A 25,962-nucleotide genomic window follows, 5' to 3' on the forward strand; every position below is an offset into this window, starting at 1 on the left:
TCCCCATTTCTGACCTTATGATGGAGGGAAGGTAATTGATGAAGCAGCTGAAGATGGTTGGGCCTAGGACACTGCCCTGAGGAACTCCTGCAGCAATGTCCTGGGGCTGAGATGATTGGCCTCCAACAACCACTACCATCTTCCTTTGTGCTAGGTATGACTCCAGCCACTGGAGAGTTTTCCCCCTGATTCCCATTGACTTCAATTTTACTAGGGCTCCTTGGTGCCACACTCGGTCAAATGCTGCCTTGATGTCAAGGGCAGTCACTCTCGCCTCACCTCTGGAATTCAGCTCTTTTGTCCATGTTTGGACCAAGGCTGTAATGAGGTCTGGAGCCGAGTGGTCCTGGTGGAACCCAAACTGAGCATTGGTGAGTAAGTGCCGCTTGATAGCACTGTCGACGACACCTTCCATCACTTTGCTGATGATTGAGAGTAGACTGATGGGGTGGTAATTGGCCGGATTGGATTTGTCCTGCTTTTTGTGGACAGGACATAACCGGGCAATTTTCCACATTGTCGGGTAGATGCCAGTGTTGTAGCTGTAATGGAACAGCTTGGCTAGAGGCGCAGCTAGTTCTGGAGCACAAGACTTCAGCACTACAGCTGGGATGTTGTCGGGGCCCATAGCCTTTGCTGTATCCAGTGCACTCAGCCGTTTCTTGATATCACGTGGAGTGAATCGAATTGGCCGAAGACTGGCTTCCGTGATGGTGGGGATATCGGGAGGAGGCCGAGATGGATCATCCACTCGGCACTTCTGGCTGAAGATGGTTGCAAACGCTTCAGCCTTGTCTTTTGCACTCACGTGCTGGACTCCGCCGTCATTGAGGATGGGGATGTTTGCAGAGCCTCCTCCTCCCGTTAGTTGTTTAATTGTCCACCACCATTCATGACTGGATGTGGCAGGACTGCAAAGCTTTGATCTGATCCGTTGGTTGTGGAATCGCTTAGTTCTGTCTACAGCATGTTGCTTCCGCTGTTTAGCATGCATGTAGTCCTGAGTTGTAGCTTCACCAGGTTGGCACCTAATTTTTAGGTACGCCTGGTGCTGCTCCTGGCATGCTCTTCTACACTCCTCATTGAACCAGGGTTGATCCCCTGGCTTGTTGGTAATGGTAGAGTGAGGAATATGCCGGGCCATGAGGTTACAGATTGTGCTGGAATACAATTCTGCTGCTGCTGATGGCCCACAGCGCCTCATGGATTCCCAGTTTTGAGCTGCTAGATCTGTTCTGAATCTATCCCATTTAGCACGGTGGTAGTACCACACAACACGTTGGATGGTGTCCTCAGTGCAAAGACGGGACTTCATTTCTATGAGGACTGTGCGGTGGTCACTCCTACCAATACTGTCATGGACAGATGCATTTGCGACAGGTAGATTGGTGAGGACGAGGTCAAGTAAGATTTTCCCTCGTGTTGGTTCGCTCACCACCTGCCGCAGGCCCAGTCTGGCAGGTCTGTCCTTCAGGACTTGGCCAGCTCGGTCAGTAGTGGTGCTACCGAGCCACTCTTGGTGATGGACATTGAAGTCCCCCACCCAGAGTACATTTTGTGCCCTTGCTCCCCTCAGTGCTTCCTCCAAGTGGTGCTCAACATGGAGGAGGACTGATTCATCAGCTGAGGGAGGACGGTAGGTGGTAATCAGCAGGAGGTTTCCTTGCCCATGTTTGACCTGATGCCATGAGATTTCATGGGGTCCAGAGTCAATGTTGAGGACTCCCAGGGCCACTCCCTCCTGACTGTATATCACTGTACCGCCACCTCTGGTGGGTCTGTCCTGCCGGTGGGACAGTACATACCCAGGGATGGTGATGGAAGAGTCTGGGACGTTGACTGAAAGGTATGATTCTGTGAGTATGGCTATGTCAGGCTGTTGCTGGACTCGTCTGTGGGACAGCTCTCCCAATTTTGGCACAAGTCCCCAGATGTTAGTAAGGAGGACCTTGCAGGGTCGACTGGGCTTGGTTTGCCTTTGTCGTGTCCGGTGCCTAGTGGTCCGATGCCAGGTGGTCCGTCCGGTTTTATTCTTATTATGACTTTTCGTAGCGAGATTTTACAACTAAGTGGCTTGCTGGGCCATTTCAGAGGGCAATTAAGAATCAACCACATTGCTGTGGGTCTGGAGTCACATATAGGCCAGACCGGGTAAGGACGGCAGGTTTCCTTCACTGAAGGACATTAGTGAACCAGATGGGTTTTTACGGCAATCCGGTAGTTTCATGGCCATCCTTACTGATACTAGTATTTTAATTCCAGATTTTTAAAATTTAATTCATTAAATTTAATTAATTAATTGAATTTAAATTCGCCAGTTGCCGTGGCGGGATTTGAACGCATGACTCTAGATTTTAGTCCAGGCCTCTGGATTACTAGTCCAGTAACATAACCACTATGCTACCGTACCCCATTTAACTGCCCCCGTCTGGTTACCGCCTGGTGGGGGTGGTTAAAATTCCCTCTATGTATCATGAGTCTTGTCTTGCCTTAACTAACCTTCACTTGACACCTCGCCTCCAACTTTGGTATCTCCCATAGCCTCTCCTGCCTGTCTGCCTATTGTCTGCAGAGCTTACTCGTCATGCAAATTCAGAATTTTCAGTATTGGTATTTCTCTTCCAAAGACAGTTCTCTGTTATTTGTTATACATGTGAGTTTTAAAGGCTGCAGCAGCATTTTATATCCCTCCTTCCCAGCAGTGGTAACCCAATGAGGAGTGGTATTAATGATCCTAACTCACCCTGCATGCATAATGAAGTTGTCAGGGAGAAAGTTTCAGGAGGTTAGTGGCAGTAATGTGGGCAGTTAGAAGTCCTGCTCCACTGCTATCCCTCCAACAGGAGAATCCAGCCCTTGTTGTCTCGTGACACCTTTCCCGACAAGGGAAGAGGCCATACTGGATTTAGTGATGAGTGACAAACAGTTTAAAAGAATGAGAGGTGATCTCATTGAAACGTATAAAATTCTTAGAGAGCTTGACAGGATAGATGCTGAGAGGCAGCTTCCCCTGGCTGGAGAGTCTAGAACTAGGGGTCATAGTCTCAAGATAAGAGGTCAGCCATTTAGGACCAAGAGGAGGAAAAATTTCTTCACTCAGAGGGTTGTGAATGTTTGGAATTCTCTACCCCAGAGGGCTGTGGATGCTCAGTCGTTGAGTATATTCAAGACTGAGATCGATAGATTTTTGGACATTAAGGGAATCAACGGATATGGGGCTAGGGCGGGTAAGTGGAGTTGAGGTCGATGCTCAAGGGGCCTTATGGCCCACTCCTGTTCCTATTTCTTATGTTTTTATGTTCATACAATCTGACAGTAAGGGAGAATCTTGCAAATAGTGACCGTAATATGATTAAATTTGATATTAGGTTTGAGAGGGAGAAGGGAGAGTCACAAACCAAAGTTTTAAATTTAAGCAAGGCAAACTTTGACGGGATGAGTAATGAATTTACCACAGTAAACTGGGCTGAGCTGTTAATGGATAAACCTACAAACTAACAGTGGGAAGTATTCAAAGAAATATTTGGTTCGATACAAAATCAGGACATACCTCTAAAAGGCAAAGGCTCTACTTGTATAGCTAAGCAACCAAAGTCAACAAATGAGGTAAGAGGTAGTATCAAGCAATATTGTAAAAGGCTTCCACAAATGCAAGGGAAAAGTGGAAATCCAGCAGACAGGGGGGACTATAAAAAGCAAATGTAAACAATCTTACAACACCAAGTTATAGTCCAACAATTTTATTTGAAAATCACAAGCTTTCAGAGGCTTCCTCCTTCGTCAGGTGAATGTCAGGAAATCCTTGAACCTTTCGCATTTATATTCAGAGAACAATACCTGGTGATGACAGATAATCATTCCAACTGTCCGTTGTCAAGGCAATCAAAGTGTTCAGACAGAGAGGTGTTACCTACAGGACCGCCGAATATACAAACGGCCAGAACACAAAACAGAGAGAGAGAGGGAGAAACATCCGAAAGGAAGAGAAAGACAGAAAATGACCCGTTGAATTAAAAACAGATAACTTTTATTCGCTGGTGGGGTTACGTGTAGCGTGACATGAACCCAAGATCCCGGTTGAGGCCGTCCTCATGGGTGCGGAACTTGGCTATCAATTTCTGCTCGACGATTTTGCATTGTCTTGTGTCTCAAAGGCCACCTTGGAGTACGCTTACCCGAAGATCGGTGGCTGAATGTCCCTGACTGCTAAGGTGTTCCCCGACTGGGAGGGAACCCTCCTGTCTGGCGATTGTTGCGCGGTGTCCGTTCATCCGTTGTCGCAGTGTCTGCATGGTCTCGCCAATGTACCATGCTCCGGGGCATCCTTTCCTGCAACGTATGAGGTAGACAACGTTGGCCGAGTCACAGTAGTATGAACCATGTACCTGGTGGGTGGTGTCCTCTCGTGTGATGGTGGTATCTGTGTCGATGATCTGGCATGTCTTGCAGAGGTTGCCGCGGCAGAGTTGTGTGGTGTCGTGGACGCTGTTCTCCTGAAAGCTGGGTAATTTGCTGCGAACGATGGTCTGTTTGAGGTTGGGTGGCTGTTTAAAGGCGAGTTGTGGAGGTGTGGGGATGGCCTTAGCGAGTTTGAGCAGGACTTCTTCACTGCACAGGACCTCCAACCAACGCTGTACACCAGATACATCGACGACATTTTCATTCTATGGACCCACGGCGAAGAATCACTAAAGAGACTACACGATAACATCAACAAGTTCCATCCCACCATCAAGCTCACCATGGACTACTCCTCAGAATCGGTTTCTTTCTTGGACACACGAATCTCCATCAAAGACAGGCACCTCAGCACCTCACTCTACCGCAAGCCCACGGACATCCTCACGATGCTCCACTTTTCCAGCTTCCACCCTAACCACGTCAAAGAGGCCATCCCCAATGGACAGGCCCTGAGAATACACAGGATCTGCTCAGACGAGGAGGAACGCGATGGACACCTACAGACGCTGAAAGACGCCCTCGTAAGAACGGGATATGACGCTCGACTCGTCGATCAACAGTTCCGACGGGCCACAGCGAAAAATCGCATAGACCTCCTCAGAAGACTAACACGGGACGCAACCAACAGAGTACCCTTCGTCGTCCAGTACTTCCCCGGAGCGGAGAAACTACACCATGTTCTCCGCAGCCTTCAACATGTCATCGATGACGACGAACACCTCGCTAAGGCCATCCCCACACCTCCACTACTTGCCTTTAAACAGCCACCCAACCTCAAACAGACCATCGTCCGCAGCAAGTTACCCAGCTTTCAGGAGAACAGCGTCCACGACACCACACAACCCTGCCACGGCAACCTCTGCAAGACATGCCAGATCATCGACACAGATACCACCATCACACGAGAGGACACCACCCACCAGGTACATGGTTCATACTCCTGTGACTCGGCCAACGTTGTCTACCTCATACCTTGCAGGAAAGGATGCCTCGGAGCATGGTACATTGGCGAGACCATGCAGACACTGCGACAACAGATGAACGGACACCGCTCAACAATCGCCAGACAGGAGGGTTCCCTCAAAGTCGGGGAACACCTCAGCAGTCAAGGACATTCAGCCACCGATCTTCGGGTAAGCGTTCTCCAAGTCGGCCTTCGAGACACACGACAACGCAAAATCGTCGAGCAGAAATTGATAGCCAAGTTCCGCACCCATGAGGACGGCCTCAACCGGGATCTTGGGTTCATGTCACGCTACACGTAACCCCACCAGCGAATAAAAGTTATCTGTTTTTAATTCAACGGGTCATTTTCTGTCTTTCTCTTCCTTTCAGATGTTTCTCCCTCTCTCTCTCTGTTTTGTGTTCTGGCCGTTTGTATATTCGGCGGTCCTGTAGGTAACACCTCTCTGTCTGAACACTTTGATTGCCTTGACAACGGGCAGTTGGAAAGATTATCTGTCATCACCAGGTATTGTTCTCTGAATATAAATGCGAAAGGTTCAAGGATTTCCTGACATTCACCTGACGAAGGAGGAAGCCTCTGAAAGCTTGTGATTTTCAAATAAAATTGTTGGACTATAACTTGGTGTTGTAAGATTGTTTACATTTGTCAACCCCAGTCCATCACCGGCATCTCCACATTATAAAAAGCAACAAAAGGCTACAAAAAAAGTAGTAAGAGGAGCAAAATTAAAGCCTGTAATAAGGTTCCCGTCCTAGAGCTGTATGAGCTTCCTGATCCCTTAGTGTTGCCTGGGCGGAAAGCCCCGTCATTTACTCGATGCTGTGAAGAGAGCTAGATGGGGGGGTGGGGGGAGGATTTCCAGACGGGAAACCTGGAAGTATGGGTTTGCCAGATGTCCTGCAGAATTTAATTGCAAGACGTCTTTTACATTTTCTCAACAGGTTTTGCACGTGACAGCCAGCCAGATTGACAGGCTGGAAAGCAGCAGGGGAGCGGATGTCAGGAGGGAGATTGTTACAAGGAGATGCAGGAGGGCTGGAAGGTGGGTAAATGTTGTAATTATCTTTGCACATTTAGGGGTCGGGGTCAGACATCGGGGGGATTGGACATCGGGGAGGGGGATGTTGGATGTTGGGGGGGGGCGGTGGACGTTGGGGGGGATGGTGTTGGGCATCGGGGGGTGTCTTGGACATCGGGGGGTGTCTGGCATCGGGAGGGGGTGTCGGGCATCGGGAGGGGGTGTTGGACATTGGGGGGGTGTCTTGGACATCGGGAGGGTGGTCGGACATCATGGGGGGGGGGGGCGGGGTCGGACATCGCCGGGGTCTGATCGTGGCAAGTAAGCTTGTTGGACCTAGAGGAAACATTCCTGCTCCTCTTGGCTCACAAGCTGTGCAATAAAGGCACTGACCACTTGGACCCTGCCCTCCTCGCCTCCGTTTCACCAGCAAGATTCACGAGCCCTGGGAAATCTGTGCTGGCGGCGTTAAATTTGAAGGTCTATCAAAATCAACTTAAGAAGACCTAATTAATGTCTCATAATCACGTTAATTGCTCCGATAACTACCCACCCGCCTGCACTAATTAGGGACCTAACTCTGGAAAGTAGGTTACTTGCACACATCCAAACGTGCCTTCGATAAACCCGGAAGTTGGAGCCGGGTTGCGGTCACGCTGGAAAAATCTATTATTTTAACTTCCTTCCCACCCCCAACCCACCCATTCTTGGGGATTAACATTCCCCTCCAGGAGTGTGTTCATGTCTCACATTGGGAACAAGGCCTCTGCCCTGGTTTTCTGTGCCCCTGCACCCAGATCATACCTATGCCATGAGGGGTGGAATTTTTTTATCTTTATATAGTTTGCATTGTATAATGGAACAGTTTTTCTAAGCCTTCAAAGTGCAATTGTTTTGATATAAATCTCAATATTTGGTCAGTGGAGCTACTGTGTGTATATTCTGGTTTAAATGGTTAAGAATATCTTATAGTAACCAGTTACCAAATGGCATTGGCCGATAACTCAAAGCAGGGGTCATCTGCCAGCTTCTCTGAAGAACAGGGAAAGGGAAAAAATGCATACCTAAAGTAGCTCTGGTAACATCCTGCCTGAGCAGATGGCCTCCACTTGGTACTTCCTTTGATAGTATAATCGAGATTGGGAGGACTTTGTGAAGCACATGACAGGCCTAAACCCACATCCTGACTCAGTAAAAAAAAACCCTATCCTGACTCAATTAAAAAAACCCACATCCTGACTCAATTAAAAAAACTATCTTAGCCAATAGTTTGCATGAGTATCGTGCAGTCCTGCCAAGATTCACTATTATATATTAATATTTGGAAGATCTCAAGGACTTGACACAACAACTAATGTCCTACTTACAACTATTTTATTTAACTGGATTTGGTTTTTGAGGCATTCCTTGGAGACACTTTAACAGAGACATTAGCCCATTCGACCATTTATTTTAAAATAGCAAAGAAAGAAATATCATGTGAACATATCACAAATAATAATTTCTAGGCTGTAGTTTCAAAAGAAGACAGATGCTTAGCACAAATCAAAGGAATCTAAATTTTCATAAGCACAGTAATAAACTTGATTTCCAGTATTATTGTATTATGCCGTTAGCTGCATTCAAGTTAATCCAATATGGGCAACATTTTCTAAGATCCTGTGCCACTGGTGAGGCCTTGCCGCAGTGGGCAGTTTGTCAGAAAATGGCAGGTATACTGCCCGTAATTTCCATCCATTGAAATCAATTGCTAGAAAATCATGGCTAATGCACTCATGATTTCCTGGTAAGCCGTAGGCTGTATATGAGCCCTCACCAGTGGCACACAGTTTTCTAAGTGAGTCTGTCAAAATAGCGCCAATTTGTGCTGAACTATCGGCAGTTTCATGCTGTGAGCCCATATCCTTTGGAGCTATGTTGAGGCTGCACAAATCTCACAAGTGAAAGGGCAGTAGGGTATCTCACTACTATATAAATGCCAGTTATTGTGTTACATATGTCCCTTCAGTTATCTTTCTTGTAGATCAAGGAGGTTGATTGCAATTGATCATCTTGTTCTATTCCTCATTTCCAATCAAGTATACCTACTCAAATTAGACATATCTCATTTGATTTTGCTCTATGTATGCTGCCTTAGTGAGCAATTGAATTCTCTTCACTGTCCAGTGCACACAATATACTGTGATAGTGGCTACAACCAACAATCATTGGTGTAAGTCTCAAGTAACACAGCCAGAGATACATTTTATTTGTAAAAGTATGTTTTGAGGTATTCTGCACTATCATATTGTCTGTAGGTATTTTTATATTTGAGATTGTTACATTTTATAGAAATCCTGAGTTATCCCTAAGTTGGAAAGAAAAATAGAACGCCAAAGTTGCCAGGAAATCACTGAGTTTGTAAATCGACAACATTCATGTTGTAAGAATTTATTTAGGGTAATGGAAATATTAATAACATATACAAGAATGTGGTGGACCTTGTCAATCATTTCCAATTCTGGTTAATTATGTTTTATTTGGCTGCAATATTTCATTCTTATTCTATAATCCTGTGACTGGATATAACTTTCCACCATCTCTCAAGTATTTTCTTGGCTTTTCCATGTTTTCAAACCTGCGGTTTTATTCAATCTAGTTAACTTGATATGGTTGTCACTGGATTCAGGTGCCTATCACTGACCAATATTGCCATCTTGTGGCTGCAAGTACACCACATTCCATCATGAATATTCTGTTCATATAATAAAGACACCAAAAAACTGGACAAAATGATCATTTGTGGGCAAATGAGTTTACCCTGTACATGCGAAAAAGATTATATTGGATAATTTGGATGGACAACTTAATAGTAAGTAACCATGCCATGTAGCCAGTATTAGTGTGAATAGGAAGAATGGAGCCTGAAGTTCTTCAGTCTCTGATCTCACTGGTCCTTTAGCTGCTACTGTTTCTAACAGTATGTTTTAAATGGAATTTCAGATTTTGCCTTGGTGCCAGACTACTGAGGGGAACTGGAGCTCAAAATATAATCTTTAATAGGTTGAATACCCACCGTAGACTCATTGCTGAATGAACCCAGAGAATTGTCTGCACATACAATTTGCTCATAGCCAGAAGATACATACGGACATACGAATTAAGAGCAGGAGTAGGCCATTCGGCCCCTCGAGTCTGCTCTGCCATTTGATAAGATCATGGCTGATCTGATTGTGACCTCAACTCTATTTTCCCGTGTACTTACTATAACCTTTGACTGCCTTGTTAATCAGGAACCTATCTAACTCAGCCTTAAAAATATTCAATGACCCTGCCTCCACCACTCTCTGGGGAAGGGAGTTCCACAGACTCACGACTCTCTGAGAGAAAAAAAATCTCCTCATCTCTGTCTTAAATGGGAGACCCCTTATTTTTAAACTGTGTCCCCTAGTTCTAGTCTCTCCCACAAGGGGAAACATCCTCTCAGCAACTACCCCTTCAAGTCCCCTCTGGATCTTATATGTTTCAATAAGATCACCTCTCATTCTTCTAAACTTCAATGTATACAGGCCCAACTTGTCCAACCTTTCCTCATAAGATAACCCTCTCATCCCAGGAATCAGTCGAGTGAGCCTTCTCTGAACTGCCTCCATAACAATTATGTCCTTTCTTAAATAAGGAGATCAAAACTGCACACAGTATTCTAGATGTGGTCTCACCAATGCCCTGTACAACTGGAGCAAAACATCTCTACTTTTATATTCCATTCCCCTTGCAATAAATGACAACATTCCATTTGCCTTCCTAATCATTTGCTGTACCTGCATACTAACTTGTTGTGATTCGTGTACTAGGACACCAGATCCCTCTGTACCTCAGAGTTTTACAATCTCTCTCCATTTAAATAATATACTGCTTTGCTATTCCTCCTGCCAAAGTGGACAAGTTCACATTTTCCTACATTATACTCCATCTGCCAAATTTTTGCCCACTCACTTAACCTATCTATATCCCTTTGTAGACTCCTTATGTCCCCTTCACGACTTACTTTCCTACCTACCTTTGAGTCATCAGCAAATTTAGCGACCATACATTTGGTCCCATCATCCAAGTCATTGATATGGATTGTAAATAGTTGAGGCCCAAGCACTGATCCCTGTGGCACTCCACTCGTTACATCTTGCCAACCTGAAAATGACCCATTTATGCCTGCTCTCTGTTTCCTGTTAGCTAACCAATCCTTTATCCATGCTAATATGTTACCCCCTACACCATGAGCTCTTATTTTGTGTAGTAACCTTTGATGTGGTACCTTGTCAAAAGCCTTCTGGAAATTCAAGTACACCACATCCGCAGGATCCCCTTTATCCACATTGCTTGTTACTTCCTCAAAGAACTAATAAAAAATAATAGTGGCATAGAAAAAGGTCTGCATTCTCCTTTTGCCATAATGCTGTGCCTAAGTGCATGAGGACACTGTGGAAGGGACAATTACTACATTCACACAGTGCACGTGTAAAAAGTGTGAGTTAAATTGACATTAACAAGCACAAGTTTCACGTGCCCATTTCCTCCACTGTTTATAGTAAAGTATTGTACTTGTTAAGGAATGATAGCAGGGACACCGTACACACAGATCAGGTCAATTCTCCTCTCCTAAAAATAAAATTGACAAAATGAAAAACAAGATTATTGGGAATTAAGTTCTAATAAAAATAACTTTCACAGAGGTGGTTCTAATAAACAAATGTTTATTGGGAAAGATATTGTAAAATGCTTATTGGGCAAAATACTGTGAAAGGTTTTCTTTTTTTTTATTCGTTCATGGGATGCGGGCGTCGCTGGCAAGGCCAGCATTTATTGCCCATTCTTAATTGCCCTTGAGAAGGTGGTGGTGAGCTACCTTCTTGAACCGCTGCAGGTGAAGGTTCTCCCACAGTGCTGTTTGGTAGGGAGTTCCAGGATTTTGACCCTGCGACAATGAAGGAACAGCGATAAATTTCCAAGTCGGGATGGTGTGTGACTTAGAGTATTTTACTCTCATTCACATCGGATGTTATGGAAAGGATGTGTCAGCCTGGTCAGTGAGTATCATAGTGTGTATCATAGCCCAACTTGATAGTGTCCTCGCCAAATTCTCACAAAAACGTACTTTCTAGAACAACAATTTTTTCATTATTGCATCTTTTAAGCAAGTATTAGTGTAAGGGGCAAAGAGGGGGAGGAATTTTTGAAGTGTGTTCAGGAGAACTTGCTTGACCAGTACGTTTCCAGCTAAGGAGGCATTGCTGGATCTGGCTCTTTTTTTTATTCATTCATGGGATGTGGGCGTCGCTGGTGAGGCCAACATTTATTGCTCATCCCTAATTGCCCTTGAGAAGGTGGTGGCAAGCTTTTTCTGGGGAATGAGGTAGGCCAAGTGGAGCAAGTGCCAGTGGGGGAACATTTAGGGAACAGCGATCATAGTATCATAAAGTGTAGATTAGCTATGGAAAAGGACATGGATCACTCTAAAGTAAAAATACTCAATTGGAGGAGGGCCAATTTCAGTAGGATTAGAACAGATCTGGCTTAGGTAAATTGGAATCAAAGATTGCCAGGCAAAGCTGTAATTGAACAATGGGTGGTCTTTAAAGAGGAGTTGTAGTGCTGAAGACTTGTGCTTTAGCCAAGCTGTTCCAGTACAGCTACAACACTGGCATCTACCCGACAATGTGGAAAATTGCCCAGGCATGTCCTGTCCACAAAAAGCAGGACAAATCCAATCCAGCCAATTATCGCCCCATCAGTCTACTCTCAATCATCAGCAAAGTGATGGAAGATGTCGTCGACAGTGCTATCAAGCAACGCTTACTCACCAATAACCTGCTCACCGCTGCTCAGTTTGGGTTCCGCCAGGACCACTCGGCTCCAGACCTCGTTACATTCTTGGTCCAAACGTGGACAAAAGAGCTGAATTCCAGAGGTGAGGTGAGAGTGACTGCCTTTGACATCAAGGCAGCATTTGACCGAGTGTGACATCAAGGAGCCCTAGTAAAATTGAAGTCAATGGGAATCAGGGGGAGCACTCTCCAGTGGCTGGGGTCATACCGAGCACAAAGGAAGACGGTAGTGGTTGTTGGAGGCCAATCATCTCAGCCTCAGGACGTTGCTGCAGGAGTTCCTCAGGGCAGTGTCCTAGGCCCAACCATCTTCAGCTGCTCTATCAATGACCTTCCCTCCATCATAAGGTCAGAAATGGGGATGTTCGCTGATGATTGCACAGTGTTCAGTTCCATTCGCAACTTCTCAGATAATGAAGCAGTCCGTGCCCGCATGCAGCAAGACCTGGACAACGTCCAGGCTTGGGTTGATAAGTGGCAAGTAACATTCGTGCCAGACAAATGCCAGGAAATGACAAGAGAGAATCCAACCACCTCCCCTTGACATTCAACGGCATAACCATAGCCGAATCCCCCACCATCAACATCCTGGGGGTCACCAGTGACCAGAAACTTAACTGGACCAGCCACATAAATATTATGGCTACAAGAGCAGGTCAGAAGCTGGGTATTCTGCGGCGAGTGACTCACCTCCTGACTCCCCAAAGCCTTTCCACCATCTACAAGGCACAAGTCAGGAGTGTGATGGAATACTGTCCACTTGCCTGGATGAGTGCAGCTCCAATAACACTCAAGAAGCTCGACACCATCCAGGACAAAGCAGCCCGCTTGATTGGCACCCCATCCACCACCCTGAACATTCAGTCCCTTCACCACCAGCGCACTGTGCTGCAGTGTGTACCATCTACAGGATGCACTGCACAACTTGCCAAGGCTTCTTTGACAGCATCTTCCAAACCTGCGACCTCTACCACCTAGAAAGACAAGGGCAGCAGACACATGGGAACAACACCACCTGCACGTTCCCCTCCAAGTCACACACTATCCTCACTTGGAAATATATCACTGTTCCTTCATCATCACTGGGTCAAAATCCTGGAACTCCCTACCTAACAGCACTGTGGGAGAACCTTCATCACACGGACTGCAGCGGTTCAAGAAGGCGGCTCACCACCGCCTTCTCAAGGGCAATTAGGGATGGGCAATAAATGATGGCCTTGCCAGCGATGCCCACGTACTGTGAATGAATGAAAAAAAAAAGATGGTTCGGGTACAGTCTAGGCACATCCCCATGAGGGAGAAAGTTAGGGCAACTAAAACGAGAGCTCCCTGGATGACAAAAGAGATGGAGAGTAAGATGAAGCAGATAAAAGGGGCATATGACAGATGTCAGGTTGCTAATACAAGTGAGAACCAAGCAGAATACAGAAAGTTCAGAGGGGAAGTGCAAAAGGAAATAAGAGGGGCAAAGAGAGAGTATGAGAATAGATTGGTGGCCAACATAAAAATGGAATCCAAAATGTTCTATAGGCATGTAAGCAATAAATGGGTAGTAAGAGGAGGGGTGGGTCCGATTAGGGACCAAAAAGGAGATCTACGCTTGGAGGCAGAGGGCATGGCTGAGGTATTAAATGAATACTTTGCATCTGTCTTTACCAAGGAAGAAGATGCTGCCAGAGTCATAGTAATGGAGGAGAGTTGAGATTCTGGATGGGCTAAAAATTGATAGAGGAGGTACTAGAAAGGCTAACTGTACTTGTCCGGATGGGATGCATCCTAGGTTGCTGAGGGAAGTAAGGGTGGAAATTGCAGAGGTGCTGGCCATAATCTTCCAAACATCCATAGATACGGGGGTGGTGCCAGAGGACTGGAGAATTGCAAATGTTATACTCTTGTTCAAAAAAGAGTGTAAGGATAAATCCAGCAACTACAGGCCAGTCAGTTTAACCTCGGTAGTGGGGAAACTTTTAGAAATGATAATCTGGGACAAAATTAACAAACACTTGGACAAGTGTGGATTAATTAAGGAAAGCCAGCACGCATTTGTTAAAGGCAAATCATGTTTAACTTACTTGATTGAGTTTTTTGATGAGGTAACAGAGAGGATTGATGAGGGCAATGCAGTTGATGTGGTGTATATGGACTTCCAAAAGGCGTTTGATAAAGTGCCGCATAATAGGCTTGTCATCAACGTTGAAGCCCATGGAACAAAAGGAGCAGTGGCAACATGGATACGAAATTGGGTAAGTAACAGGAAACCGAGAGTAGTGGTGAATGGTAGTTTTTCGGACTGGAGGGAGGTGTACAGTGGTGTTCCCCAGGGGTCGGTACTAGGACCAGTGCTTTTCTTGATATATATTAATGATTTGGACTCGGGTGTACAGGGCACAATTTCAAAATTTGCAGATGACACAAATCTTGGAAGGGTAGTGAACAGTGAGGAGGATAGTGATAGGCTTCAAGATGATATAGACAGGCTGGTGGAATGGGCGGACACGTAACAGATGAAATGTAACGCAGAAAAATGCGAAGTGATACATTTTGGCAGGAAGAACGAGGAGAGGCAATATAAACTAAAGGGTACAATTCTAAAAGGGGTGCAGGAACAAAGAGATCTGAGGGTACATGTGCACAAATCGTTGAAGATGGCAGGTCAGGTTGAGAAAGCAGTTAAGAAAGCACACGGGATTCTGGGCTTTATAAATTGAGGCAGAGAGTACAAAAGCAAGGAGGTTATAAAACACTGGTTCGGCCTCAAATGGAGTATTGTGTCCAGTTCTGGACATCGCATTTTAGGAAGGATGTGAAGGCCTTCGAGAGGGTGCAGAAGAGATTTACTAGAATGATTTCAGGGATGAGGGATTTCAGTTATGTGCATAGACTGGAGAAGCTGGGATTGTCCTCCTTAGAGCAGAGAAGGTTGAGAGGAGATTTGATAGTAGAGAGAAACTGTTCCCATTGGCGGAAGGGTCAAGAACCAGAGGACATAGATTTAAGGTGATTGGCAAAAGAACCAAAGGTGATATGAGGAAAAACTTTTTTACACAGCGAGTGGTTAAGATCTGGAATGCACTGCCTGAGGGGCTGGTGGAGGTAAATTCAATCATGGCTTTCAAAAGAGAATTGGATAAGTACTTGAAGGGAAAAAATTTGTAGGGCTACGGGGATAGGGCAGGGGAGTGGGACTAGCTGGATTACTCTTACAGAGAGACGGCACGGAATTGATGGGCCGAATGGCCTACTTCCGTGCTGTAACCATTCTATGGTTCTATAAGCCTGGATAACAAACTACTACTTCCATAAGGTGGAGACTGTAACTTTCAGTAATCAAGGATAGCAACAGAAGTTTTTTCCAGACGGGTTGTGCTTAGTGCTTTAACTCACCACTGGGTGTTATTGGGTGTCAAAATGGGCCGTGTAGCGCCTGTTTTTCAGGTGCTACGCAGCCTCGTAATGCCCCAAAATGGCGGGTAAGAAGTGTGCACACACTTCCGACTGGAAGTGCGCTGCCTGCCATATTGGGTAAGGACAAACAAGAGGCTTTCTTTGCCCATGCCTGAAGTAGGTGTTGGACTCCTTATTTGCATATTCAAATCATCTAATGCCTCCATCAGGTCCCTGCTGCAACTGCATTAAGTCTCGGAGATTCCCTCTGTGCCATTTCACTCTGCGGGGAGGGGTTTCCTGTACAGGCTGCTCCTGCATACTCTCCACTTCCTCATCCTTGTCTTCCGTCCAGACAAGCCCTGGAGTTCCCTCTTGCCATCCGGCGGAGGCAGGGGACCAATGGAGGGCTCCCTACGCGGGAGTCTTCCCCTGCACCATTGGGGATCTGGGGTGGAGAGTGTTGCACAGAGCAGACCCAACAAATATGTTTTTAAGTCACTTCATGGATTCCCAGGCTGCCTGTAATTCTTGCAGTCTGCATGAGTCCATGTTCCATGTGTATATGGAGTGTGAGAGGTTGCAGCCCCTGTTCCATTATTTGAAGGGGCTGCTCCTCAACGTCTGGCTCCACTTCAGTCCCACCCTCCTGATCGTTGGCCACCCGCTGTGGAGAGGGGCGGGCAAGTTGGAGGACCTCCTCGTGGGTCTGCTCCTAGGTCTGGCCAAGGTGGCCATCCACAGGTCCAGGTTGGACGCGGCCCGTGGGGTGGGTTGGGGGTGGGGGGAAGGGTTGTCACTCTGGCTGTCTGCCTCTCTTCTGCGGCTTTGTCCATGCCTAGGTGGCCCCGGAGAAGGAGCACGCGGTGTTTGCCGGTACGCTTGAGGACTTCCATGACCGCTTTCACACCGCAGGGACTGGAGTGCTTGGTCGATACTGGAAATAATATTATTTAATTTGACAAGTTTCCTTTGTCTTTTGTATAATTTGGGTGTTTATTAATAAACAGATTTTTTAGTTGATGACACTGGGGCAACCCAATGTCTCCTTACAGGTTCACCAAAAGAGGCAACTGCATTAGGTACTGGTTTGGCTGCCTCAGGGAAAACCAACCCTAAGCAATGCCTAAATAAAAAAAAAAGGTATGTACTCACCACAATCGTCTAACCTCCAGGCCCACCTGATCTCCCGCCCTCCCCGGCCTTGACCTCCAGGTGCTAGCAGTGGCCCAAACATGGTCCACATACCCGATGCTGCCTCTTCCCGCAGCGCCATCTTCATTACAATGAGGTCCAAGGTCCAATACCTCACCATTTGTGCATGGGGAATAAAGCTGCTCCGGGGGGGCACCCAAAAGTGGGCGTTCCCGAATTTAACCTCCATTCAGTTTACTTATGAATTATACTGCTATATTAAAACTGTGGTTTACAATTGGTGTAAGTAATGATACAGGATTCTTAGACACTATGGGGCCAATTTTCGGATGGTCAAGTGGGTGCATTGAGGGCAGGGGGGCTTGTAAAATGGGGGAATCCTGGAGCGGGTCCGGAGCCCGGCTCCAACCCGCCCACTTCCGGGTTCCCCAATGCGCAGCTCCCGCATGAGGGACTCCCACCGGCAATTAAAGCCGTCGGGATGACAATTCACATACTTATTTAGATAGTTGAGGTCCTTGACAGACCTCATTGACAGGAGATTTTGGCAGGGGTGCAATTTTGAAGGATCCTCAGCATGTTTCCCATGCTGTAGGAAACACTCCCTGTTGAAGCAGACGTGTTTCAGCCAGCAGCCAGTGGGAGAGGCAAAGGATTCTTTGACAGGTGGGGAGAAAACCTCATTTATTGCAGCAGGGCACTCTGTCACTTCAGACAAAGTTTTGGCTGCAATACCTTTGTCTTTCCACTCAAAATTATTAATTTATACCCAAATCTCTGCTATGCAAACACATTTACCTACTTTGCGGACCCCCTCAAACTCACACCATCAGGATGGGGGGCACCATAGCTGCATTCACCACTTCATCCGAAGACGAGCAACATCACCAGGCTCGACAGGCACGCCGTCCACCTCTGCCACGTGGAGCTCCACAACATATTGCTGCACCACACGCACCTGCACAACAGCACGGAGGGCAACAACAGAGAGAGCGACGTCGCAGGAGGCACTACCCTCGCCACAGGGTCTACAGACCAAGGCTCAGCTTCCTGGATCTCTCTGAGGAGCAGAGCATACGGAGGCTCAGACTCAGTCGCCAGGTAGTTGCAGACATCTGCAGCCTCCTTCATGCCGAGCTGCTCCCGGCTGGGCCGAGCAGTATCTCCTTACCTGTCGCTGTCGAAGTCACCACTGCCCTCAACTTCCTCACGTCTGGATCCTTCCAGGGTGCCACCGAGGACATCACCGGGGTCTCTCAGTCGTCTGCTCACAAGTGCATAAGGCAGGTCACCGACGGCTTGTTTTGCAGGGCCTCGCACTATATCAACTTCCCCATGGATGACCTGAGCCAGAGCCAGAGGGAGAGGGCAGTGGGATTCCACGTTGTGGCTGGCTTCCCACGGATGCAGGGTGTAATCGATTGCACCTATAAAGCAATATGAGCACCTCCACATGAGCCAGGACTGTTCATCAACAGGAAGGGCTATCACTCCATCAACACTCAGCTCATCTTTGACCACCACAAGAGATTCCTTCACGTGTGCGCCAGATACCCTGGCAGCTGCCACGATTCCTTCGTCCTCCGGGAGTCCAACATCCCGCCCCTTTTCCACGCACCCAACACCCACAAGGGTTGGCTCCTCGGGGACAAGGGATACCCCCTGCACACGTGGCTCGTGACACTTCTGAGGAACCCCATCACCGAGCAACAGCGTCGATACAGTGACAGCCACATCGCTACCAGGTCTACAATTAAGCATGCTATAGAGCTGCTGAAGATGCGCTTCAGGTGCCTTGATCATTCTAGGGGAGCGCTTCAATATGCGCCAGACAGAGTGGGACGCATTAGAGTCACCTGTTGTGCCCTGCACAACATGCCCAACAGAGAGGGGTGCCGCTGGAGGAGGCCCCATCCACATCTGCCACCCATATTGAGGAGCAGGAGCAGGAGCAGGAGGAGCTGCAGGAGCAGCAGCCGCCGCTCATGGGCAGAACAGCGGCTCACCTGGCTGATCGTGAGGCCAGGGAGTCACTGATATGTGAACGGTTCTCCTAACATCAGACAGTGTGAAGAGTCAAGTCCTCACCCCCTTGCCAGAGGAGTGACCACACCAGCCCCCTCCTCTGCCCCCTGCACAAAACAGTGGTGCAACTACACCTACACCCATTGTAGAATGACCCAATGGGTGGCATCAAGTGTGGGTGTTCATGGTGAACCTCATGATAGGGACTTATTCCACAAGCCAGTCAAGAATAGGCAAGACGTGGCAGTAGTGGTGATAATAATAAGATTTATTGTGAGTGGAAAAAATATCAAATATAAATTTAAAAAATGACAAAGCGCCAAACACTCTTGTGCATCCCCTTTGTGCTCACAAAACCTTTGCCTTACGCTTCCGGCTACTCCTACATGGTGCTTCCCCTGTGGCTGCAGCAGAGGTAGTGGCAGGTTCCTCTTGTTCATGCCCTGACCGATTAAATGCTTTGGGCCGACGCTCTCTGGGTTTCGGTGCCCATGAGGGCCGCTCCAAAGACTGCTCTCCACCTGCACCTGTGCAGGGGCAGTCTTGGCCACTTGGAGAGGAGGCAGCATTGCGGGTACGGTTGAGAGGGGGGCAACATGTGAGACATGGGAGCTCTTTGAGTGGCATCCCCACTTCCATGTCCCCTTTCGCCATCATCCCTCTCCTGGGCCAGGCCCACACCACTCCTACCACTCTGCTGGACGACAGTTTGGAGGACATGTTTTTTTTCATTCGTTCATGGGATGTGGGCGTCGTTGGCGAGGCCAGCATTTATTGCCCATCCCTAATTGCCCTTGAGAAGGTGGTGGTGATCCGCCTTCTTGAACCGCTGCAGTCCGTATGGTGAAGGTTCTCCCACAGTGCTGTTAGGGAGTTCCGGGATTTTGACCCAGCGACGATGAAGGAACGACAATATATTTCCAAGTCAGGATGGTGTGTGACTTGGAGGGGAACGTGCAGGTGGTGTTGTTCCCATGTGCCTGCTGCTCTTGTCCTTCTACTTGGTAGAGGTCGTGGGTTTGGGAGGTGCTGTCGAAGAATGCTTGGCGAGTTGCTGCAGTGTATCCTCTGGATGGTACACACTGCAGCCAAATGCGCCCAGTCGCGCCCCCCCCGGTGCCAACCCGTCTCCCTGGTAATATCGGGGCCAATGGCCCTGAAATTTCATACGGGCACTCCAGGTTTCCCACCATAACTTCAGTGGCAGACCAGCAGAATCTCAGAGGGTGGTAGGTCTGTGGAATTTGCTGCCCCAGGAAGCTGTGGAAGCTACATCATTAGATAAATTTAAAACAGAAATAGACAGTTTTCTAGAAGTAAAGGGAATTAGGGGTTATGGGGAGCGGGCAGGAAATTGGACATGAAGCTGAGTTCGGATCGGTCAATGCCCTGTGGGTGGCGCAGAGGGCCCAGGGGCTGTGTGGCCGGGTCCTGCTCCTACTTCTTGTGTTCTTTAGATTGTGGTTGGGATCAGATCAGCCATGATCTTATTGAATGGCGGAGCAGGCTCGAGGGGCCGATTGGCCTACTCCTGCTCCAATTTCTTATGTTCTTATGTTCCCCAGAAACACAGCATAAACAACTGTTTTCATTGCTTATGGCATTTCTCTGCAGGTTCCACTGATCCCCTGCCAGAGTTACGGCTGAAGACCAAGGGAGCCCTTGCAGAATTTTAGGGGCATGTTTTCTGTTGTGGCACAGACTCAAATACTCAAAACGTTACAAAGCTTCATTGTGTTCATCCTCTCCATGCCTGAAAACCGTGCTGGATTCACCTCTTCTGGATCCGCCCCAAACCCGACTCATTTCCCTGGATGGGGAATCACTCATACAGTGAGCTCCCAGTGGGATTCCCACTGCTAAGAGGGAACCTGTTAGTGCGAGGGCATAAAATCCCAGCAGTGCTGCAGCGGGTTGCTTCAGGGCCAGACTGGAGAGAGAGGAAGCTGCTACAAGCCCCTCTCCATCCATTGCTTCTCAGGGCCTACTGCCACCTTCCATATGGTGGTCCCGGGAAGTGGTGTTAAGTGGAGCGGACAGGAGGCCCTGTCGTCATTTCCATTTGCAATGCGGGAAGGAGCGGTCCTGGCAGAGTCAGGGAGTGAAATCCTGATTGGGGCAGTGAAGCAGCAGTAGGCCTCACCGCCCGAATTTTCCCTCTTCTGCAATCCCACCTGATTGTGGGCAAGATCGTGGAGGACAAATCCCTCCTTAACCTTTGAAGTTTAGAAATGGCCTGTTCTTGTTCAGAAGTATCTGAGTAAATGATTACTCCAGAGTAATTACATACATAATGGGAAAGCTGCTTTAATACTACGGCTTTTTTACTTTGTTTCATGAAAATTGAATACAACAACCATTCACCTAGTGCCTTTAAGGTAGAAAAAATGTCCCAAGGCACTTCACGGAGATGCATGGGAAACAGACACTCAGCCAAAAGGGAGATGTTAAGCGGCGTGACCAAAAGTTTAGTCGAAGTGGTGTGTTTTAAGGAAGAGAGGAAGGGGGAGAGGTTTAGAGAGGGAATGCCAGACAGCGGGACCTAGGCGGCTGAAGGCATGGATCCAAGGCTGGAGTCAGAGAAACGGGGCGCACTGGGGATGGTGGGGGAGGGGTTGTAGGGCCAAAGAAGGTTAGAGGTGGGGAGGGGTGAGGCCATGGAGGCGTTTAAACACAAGGATGAGAATTTTAACCTTGAGGCACAGAACCAGGAGCCAATGTAGGGCAGCAAGTACAGGAGTGATGGGTGAGTAGGACTTGGTGCAGAATAAGATATGGGCAGCAGAGTTTTGAATGAACTGAAGTTTACAGAGGGTAGAGGATGGGAGGCTGGCCAAGAAAGCACTGGAATATCCGAGTCTGGAGGTGACAAAAGGTTTCAGCATGGGTTGAGGAAAGGGCAGAGGCGAGCGATGATATGGAGGTGGGAGTAGATGGTCTTTGTAACGGAGAGGTCAGAGGCTCGACTTTGGGTTCAACAGGGTACTGAAGAATAATAAATGACAATTCTGACTTAGATTTACAAAAAGTCACAACCTGTGACTGGTTAATGCTAATTCCTGTTCTATTTGCCACTGTGTTCATATTTTCTGTCCGTAGGTATGTCCACATTCTAAAGGTCCACTTTGTTATTTTTCAAACTATAGGCCAACCTTCCATTTTGTTTCCAGGACACTCCTTAGAGAATGACCAAAACTTACCACTATGCATCAAGTAGAACTGGTAAGCATATCGCTTAAGCTAATGGTGGCTCCATAAATGAATTGTTCTTAAAGTCCAACATTTTTTAATTTAGAGAATACATGTTTATTCAAGCGGATTACTGGATTGCTAAATGTTCAATAGTCTGCTTTGTGCAAGCCTTTGTCTGAATGCCAGTTCCACGTAAAGTTTGTCCCTCCCTGATTCCCTTAAAATAACATGTAATCAGCTCTCTGCTATGTAAGTCTGGCATGCAGTCACTGTTTGTATGCAACCTAATTGACCATGTCCAGCGGGGCTCCACTGTTATTTGATTTTGACATTCAGAAACTTAATATATGTCACCACCCCTTCATTCTTTAGTGATTTTCCCACCTCTGCGTCAGTCTTCCACCCCCAATCAGAAACCACAGACCATTCCTTGACTAAGTACACAGACGATTGCAGGTGTCCCGCTGCCGACCCTCTGCCAATGACCAACTGCAAGTGTATGAGACCTGACAAAGAGACTTGGGCACCAGTTTTCTCTTTGTTCCTGTGGGGTGCAGGTGGATTCTGCCCATCGTCTTCCCCTGGGAGTCTGGCTCAAATAAGCATTCTTTATACAACCGCACGGAGTATAAGGAACAAACTGAATGAATTGCAGGCGTAAATTCAACTTAGAGGTACGACATGGTAGCCATTACTGAGACATGGCTGCAAGATGGTCAGGACTGGGAACTGAATATATCAGGTTATAAGGTCTATAGGAAGAATTGGGAAACTGGTAGAGGGGGAGGAGTAGCCTTAGTGAATAAGGGAGGATATAACGAGAGGTAAGCAGGCAGCGGAGACTTTATGGGTAGAATTAAGAAATAGAAAAGGATTTAAGACTGTAGTGGGAGTTGTGTATAGGCCTCCTGGTAGCAGCTGTGAAGTGGCAGAATGTATAAATGCAGAGATTAGACAAGCAGGTAGCAAAGGCAGAGTGGTTTTATTGGGGGATTTTAACTTTCATATAGATTGGGATAAGCAGATGAGTTCATGTTGGAAAGATAGCGAATTTCTTGAGTGTGTTCAGGACAGCTTTCTGCAACAATATGTCCCAGAACCAACAAGGGGGTAGGCCACATTAGATATAATAACGAGTAATGAGCCAGATTTAGTTAACAGCCTAACGGTGCATGAACATTTATCTAATAGCGATCATAATATAATCAAGTTCAACGTTGTGTTTGAAAGGGAGAAACCCGTAGCATCTACTAAAATTCTAAATTTAGGTAAGGCCGACTTCAACGGGATGAGACAGAGACTGTCCACAGTAAACTGGGCAAATCTGTTAATGGGTAAAAGGACAGAAGATCAGTGGGAGGTGTTCAAAAAAGAATTTAACGTTTATACCCCTAAGGGGCAAGAGCTCTACCTGCCAAAAAAACCCAGCCATGGACGACAAAAGAGGTAAGGGACAACATAGAATTAAAAGAAAAAGCAAACAAAAATGCAAAAAATAGCATAGATCCTGGCAACTAGGAGAGATACAAAGAACAGCAAAGGGTGACAAAACAGATAGTAAGAGCTACAAAAAGGGAGTATGAAAAGAAACTTGCAAGGGATATCAAAATCAACAAAAAACATTTTACAATTATCTGAGGAAAAAGGGGGCTGTCAAGGGTAATGTAGACCACTTAAAAACTGATAATGGTGATATTGTAAATGAAAATAAGGAAGTGGCGGACGTTAAATAATTACTTTGTGTCAGTATTTACAGTTTAGGAAGAGGATAGCATGCCGGAAACTAATTCTGAATCAGGGACGGGGACTCACCATAATTAACGTAAGTAAATTAAGAGTAATGAAGAAAATAATGACACTAAAGAGTGATAAATCCCCAGGACCAGATGGTTTCCATCCAGGGTATTAAAGGAAGTAGGTGAGACCATTGCAGATGCCCTCACTATAATCTTAAAAGTTCTCTTGATTCAGGAACCATTATTTAGATTGGAAAATTGCACATGTCACTTGTTAATTAAGAAAGGTGAGAGAGAGAAACCGGGGAATTATAGACCAGTTAGCCAAACATGTTAAAATCACAGAATGGTTACAGCACAGGAGGCCATTCGGCCCATCGAGCCCATGCCGGCTCTTTGTAAGAGAAATCCAGTTAGTCCCATTCCTCCGCTCTTTCCCCATAGTCCTGCAAATTTTTTCCCTTCGAGTATTTATCCAGTTCCTTTTCGAAAGCCACGATTGATTTTGCATCCACCACCCTTTCAGGCAGCGCATTCCAGATCATAACTACTCACTGCATTAAAAAAGTTTTTCCTCATATCTCCTTTGGCTGTTTTGCCAATCACCTTAAATCTGTGTCCTCTGGTTCTCGACCCTTCTGCCAATGGTAACCGTTTCTCTTCATTTATTTTATAAAAACCCTTCATGACTTCTATCAAATCTCCTCTTAACCTTCTCTGCTCTAAGGAAAACAACCCCAGCTTCTCCAGTCTATCCACGTAACTGAAGTCCCTCATCCCTGGAACCAGTGAAAGTAAATCTCTTCTGCACCCTCTCTAAGGCGTTCACATCCTTCCTAAAGTGCAGTGCCCAGAATTGGACACAATACTCCAGCTGTGGCCGAACCAGTGTTTTATAAAGGTTCAACATAACCTCGTTGCTTTTGTACTCTATGCCTCTGTTTATAAGGCGCAGGTGCCCATATGCTTTTTTAGCCGCTTTCTCAACCTGTCTTGCCACCTTCAAAGTTTTGTGCACATATACCCCAGGTCTCTCTGTTCCTGCACCCCCTTTAGAATTATACCATTCTTCCTGCCAAAATGTACCACTTTGCACTTCTCTGCATTAAATTTCTTCTGCCATGTGTCGTCTTGAAGTCTATTACTATCCTCCTCACTGTTTACTACATTTCCAAGTTTTGTGTCATATGCAAATTTTGAAATTGTGCCCTGTACACCCAAGTCCAAGTCATTAATATATATCAAAAAAAGCAGTGGTCCTAGTACCGACCCCTGGGGAACACCACTGTATACCTTCCTCCAGTCCGAAAAACAACTGTTCACCACTACTCTTGGTTTCCTGTCACTTAGCCAATTTCGTATCCATGCTGCCATTGCCACTTTTATTCCATGGGCTTCAATTTTGCTGACAAGCCTATTATGTGGCACATTATCAAACCGGGAAATTACTAGAGTCTATTATTAAGGATAGAGTGACTGAACACCTTGAAAATTTTCAGCTGATCAGAGAGACCCAGCATGGATTTGTAAAGAGTAAGTCATGCCTGATGAACCTGATTGAATTTTTTGAAGAGGTGACTAAAGTATTGGACAGGGGAATGTCTATGGATGTTGTTTATATGGACTTTCAGAAGGCATTCGATAAAGTCCCTCATAAGAGACGGTTAGCTAAAGTTGAAGCTCATGGAATTGAGTGCAAATTATTGGTTACTGGTTAGGAAACTGGCAGAGCAGCACGAGACAGAGAGTAGGGATAATGGGCAGGTACTCATATTGGCAGGATGTGACTTGTGTCCCACAGGGATCTGTGTTGGGGCCTCAACTATTCACTGTATTTATTAACAACTTAGATGATGGGATAGAGAGCCACATATCCAAGTTTGCTGATGACACAAAGATAGGCAGCATTGTAAGCAGTTAGATGGAAACATAAAATTACAGAGAGATATTAATAGATTAAGTGAATGGGCAAAACTGTGACATATGGATTTCAATGTAGGCAAGTGCGAGGTCATCCACTTTGGACCTAAAAAGGATAGATCAGAGTACTTTCTAAATGATGAAAAGCTGGAAACAGTGGAGGTCCAAAGAGACTTAGGGGTCCATATACATAGATCATTAAAATGTCATAGACAGGAACAGAAAATAATCAAAAAGGCTATT

The 25,962-nt window shown here is 46.5% G+C and overlaps 1 long non-coding RNA gene across 5 annotated transcripts in view; it reads left to right on the forward strand.

Annotated features, from left to right (window-relative positions):
* Positions 1-25,962, forward strand: part of LOC137332446 (uncharacterized) — a 137,052-nt gene that overhangs the window by 105,426 nt on the left and 5,664 nt on the right. For all 5 annotated transcript variants that reach the window (XR_010965665.1, XR_010965664.1, XR_010965666.1 and 2 more), the window contains 2 exons: positions 6,370-6,470; positions 22,018-22,093. This is a non-coding gene — a long non-coding RNA (uncharacterized lncRNA). The remainder of the gene's footprint in view (positions 1-6,369; positions 6,471-22,017; positions 22,094-25,962) is intronic.

The sequence above is a fragment of the Heptranchias perlo genome, chromosome 14 (genome assembly GCF_035084215.1).
Source record: "Heptranchias perlo isolate sHepPer1 chromosome 14, sHepPer1.hap1, whole genome shotgun sequence".
Classification (NCBI taxonomy): Eukaryota; Metazoa; Chordata; class Chondrichthyes; order Hexanchiformes; family Hexanchidae; genus Heptranchias; species Heptranchias perlo.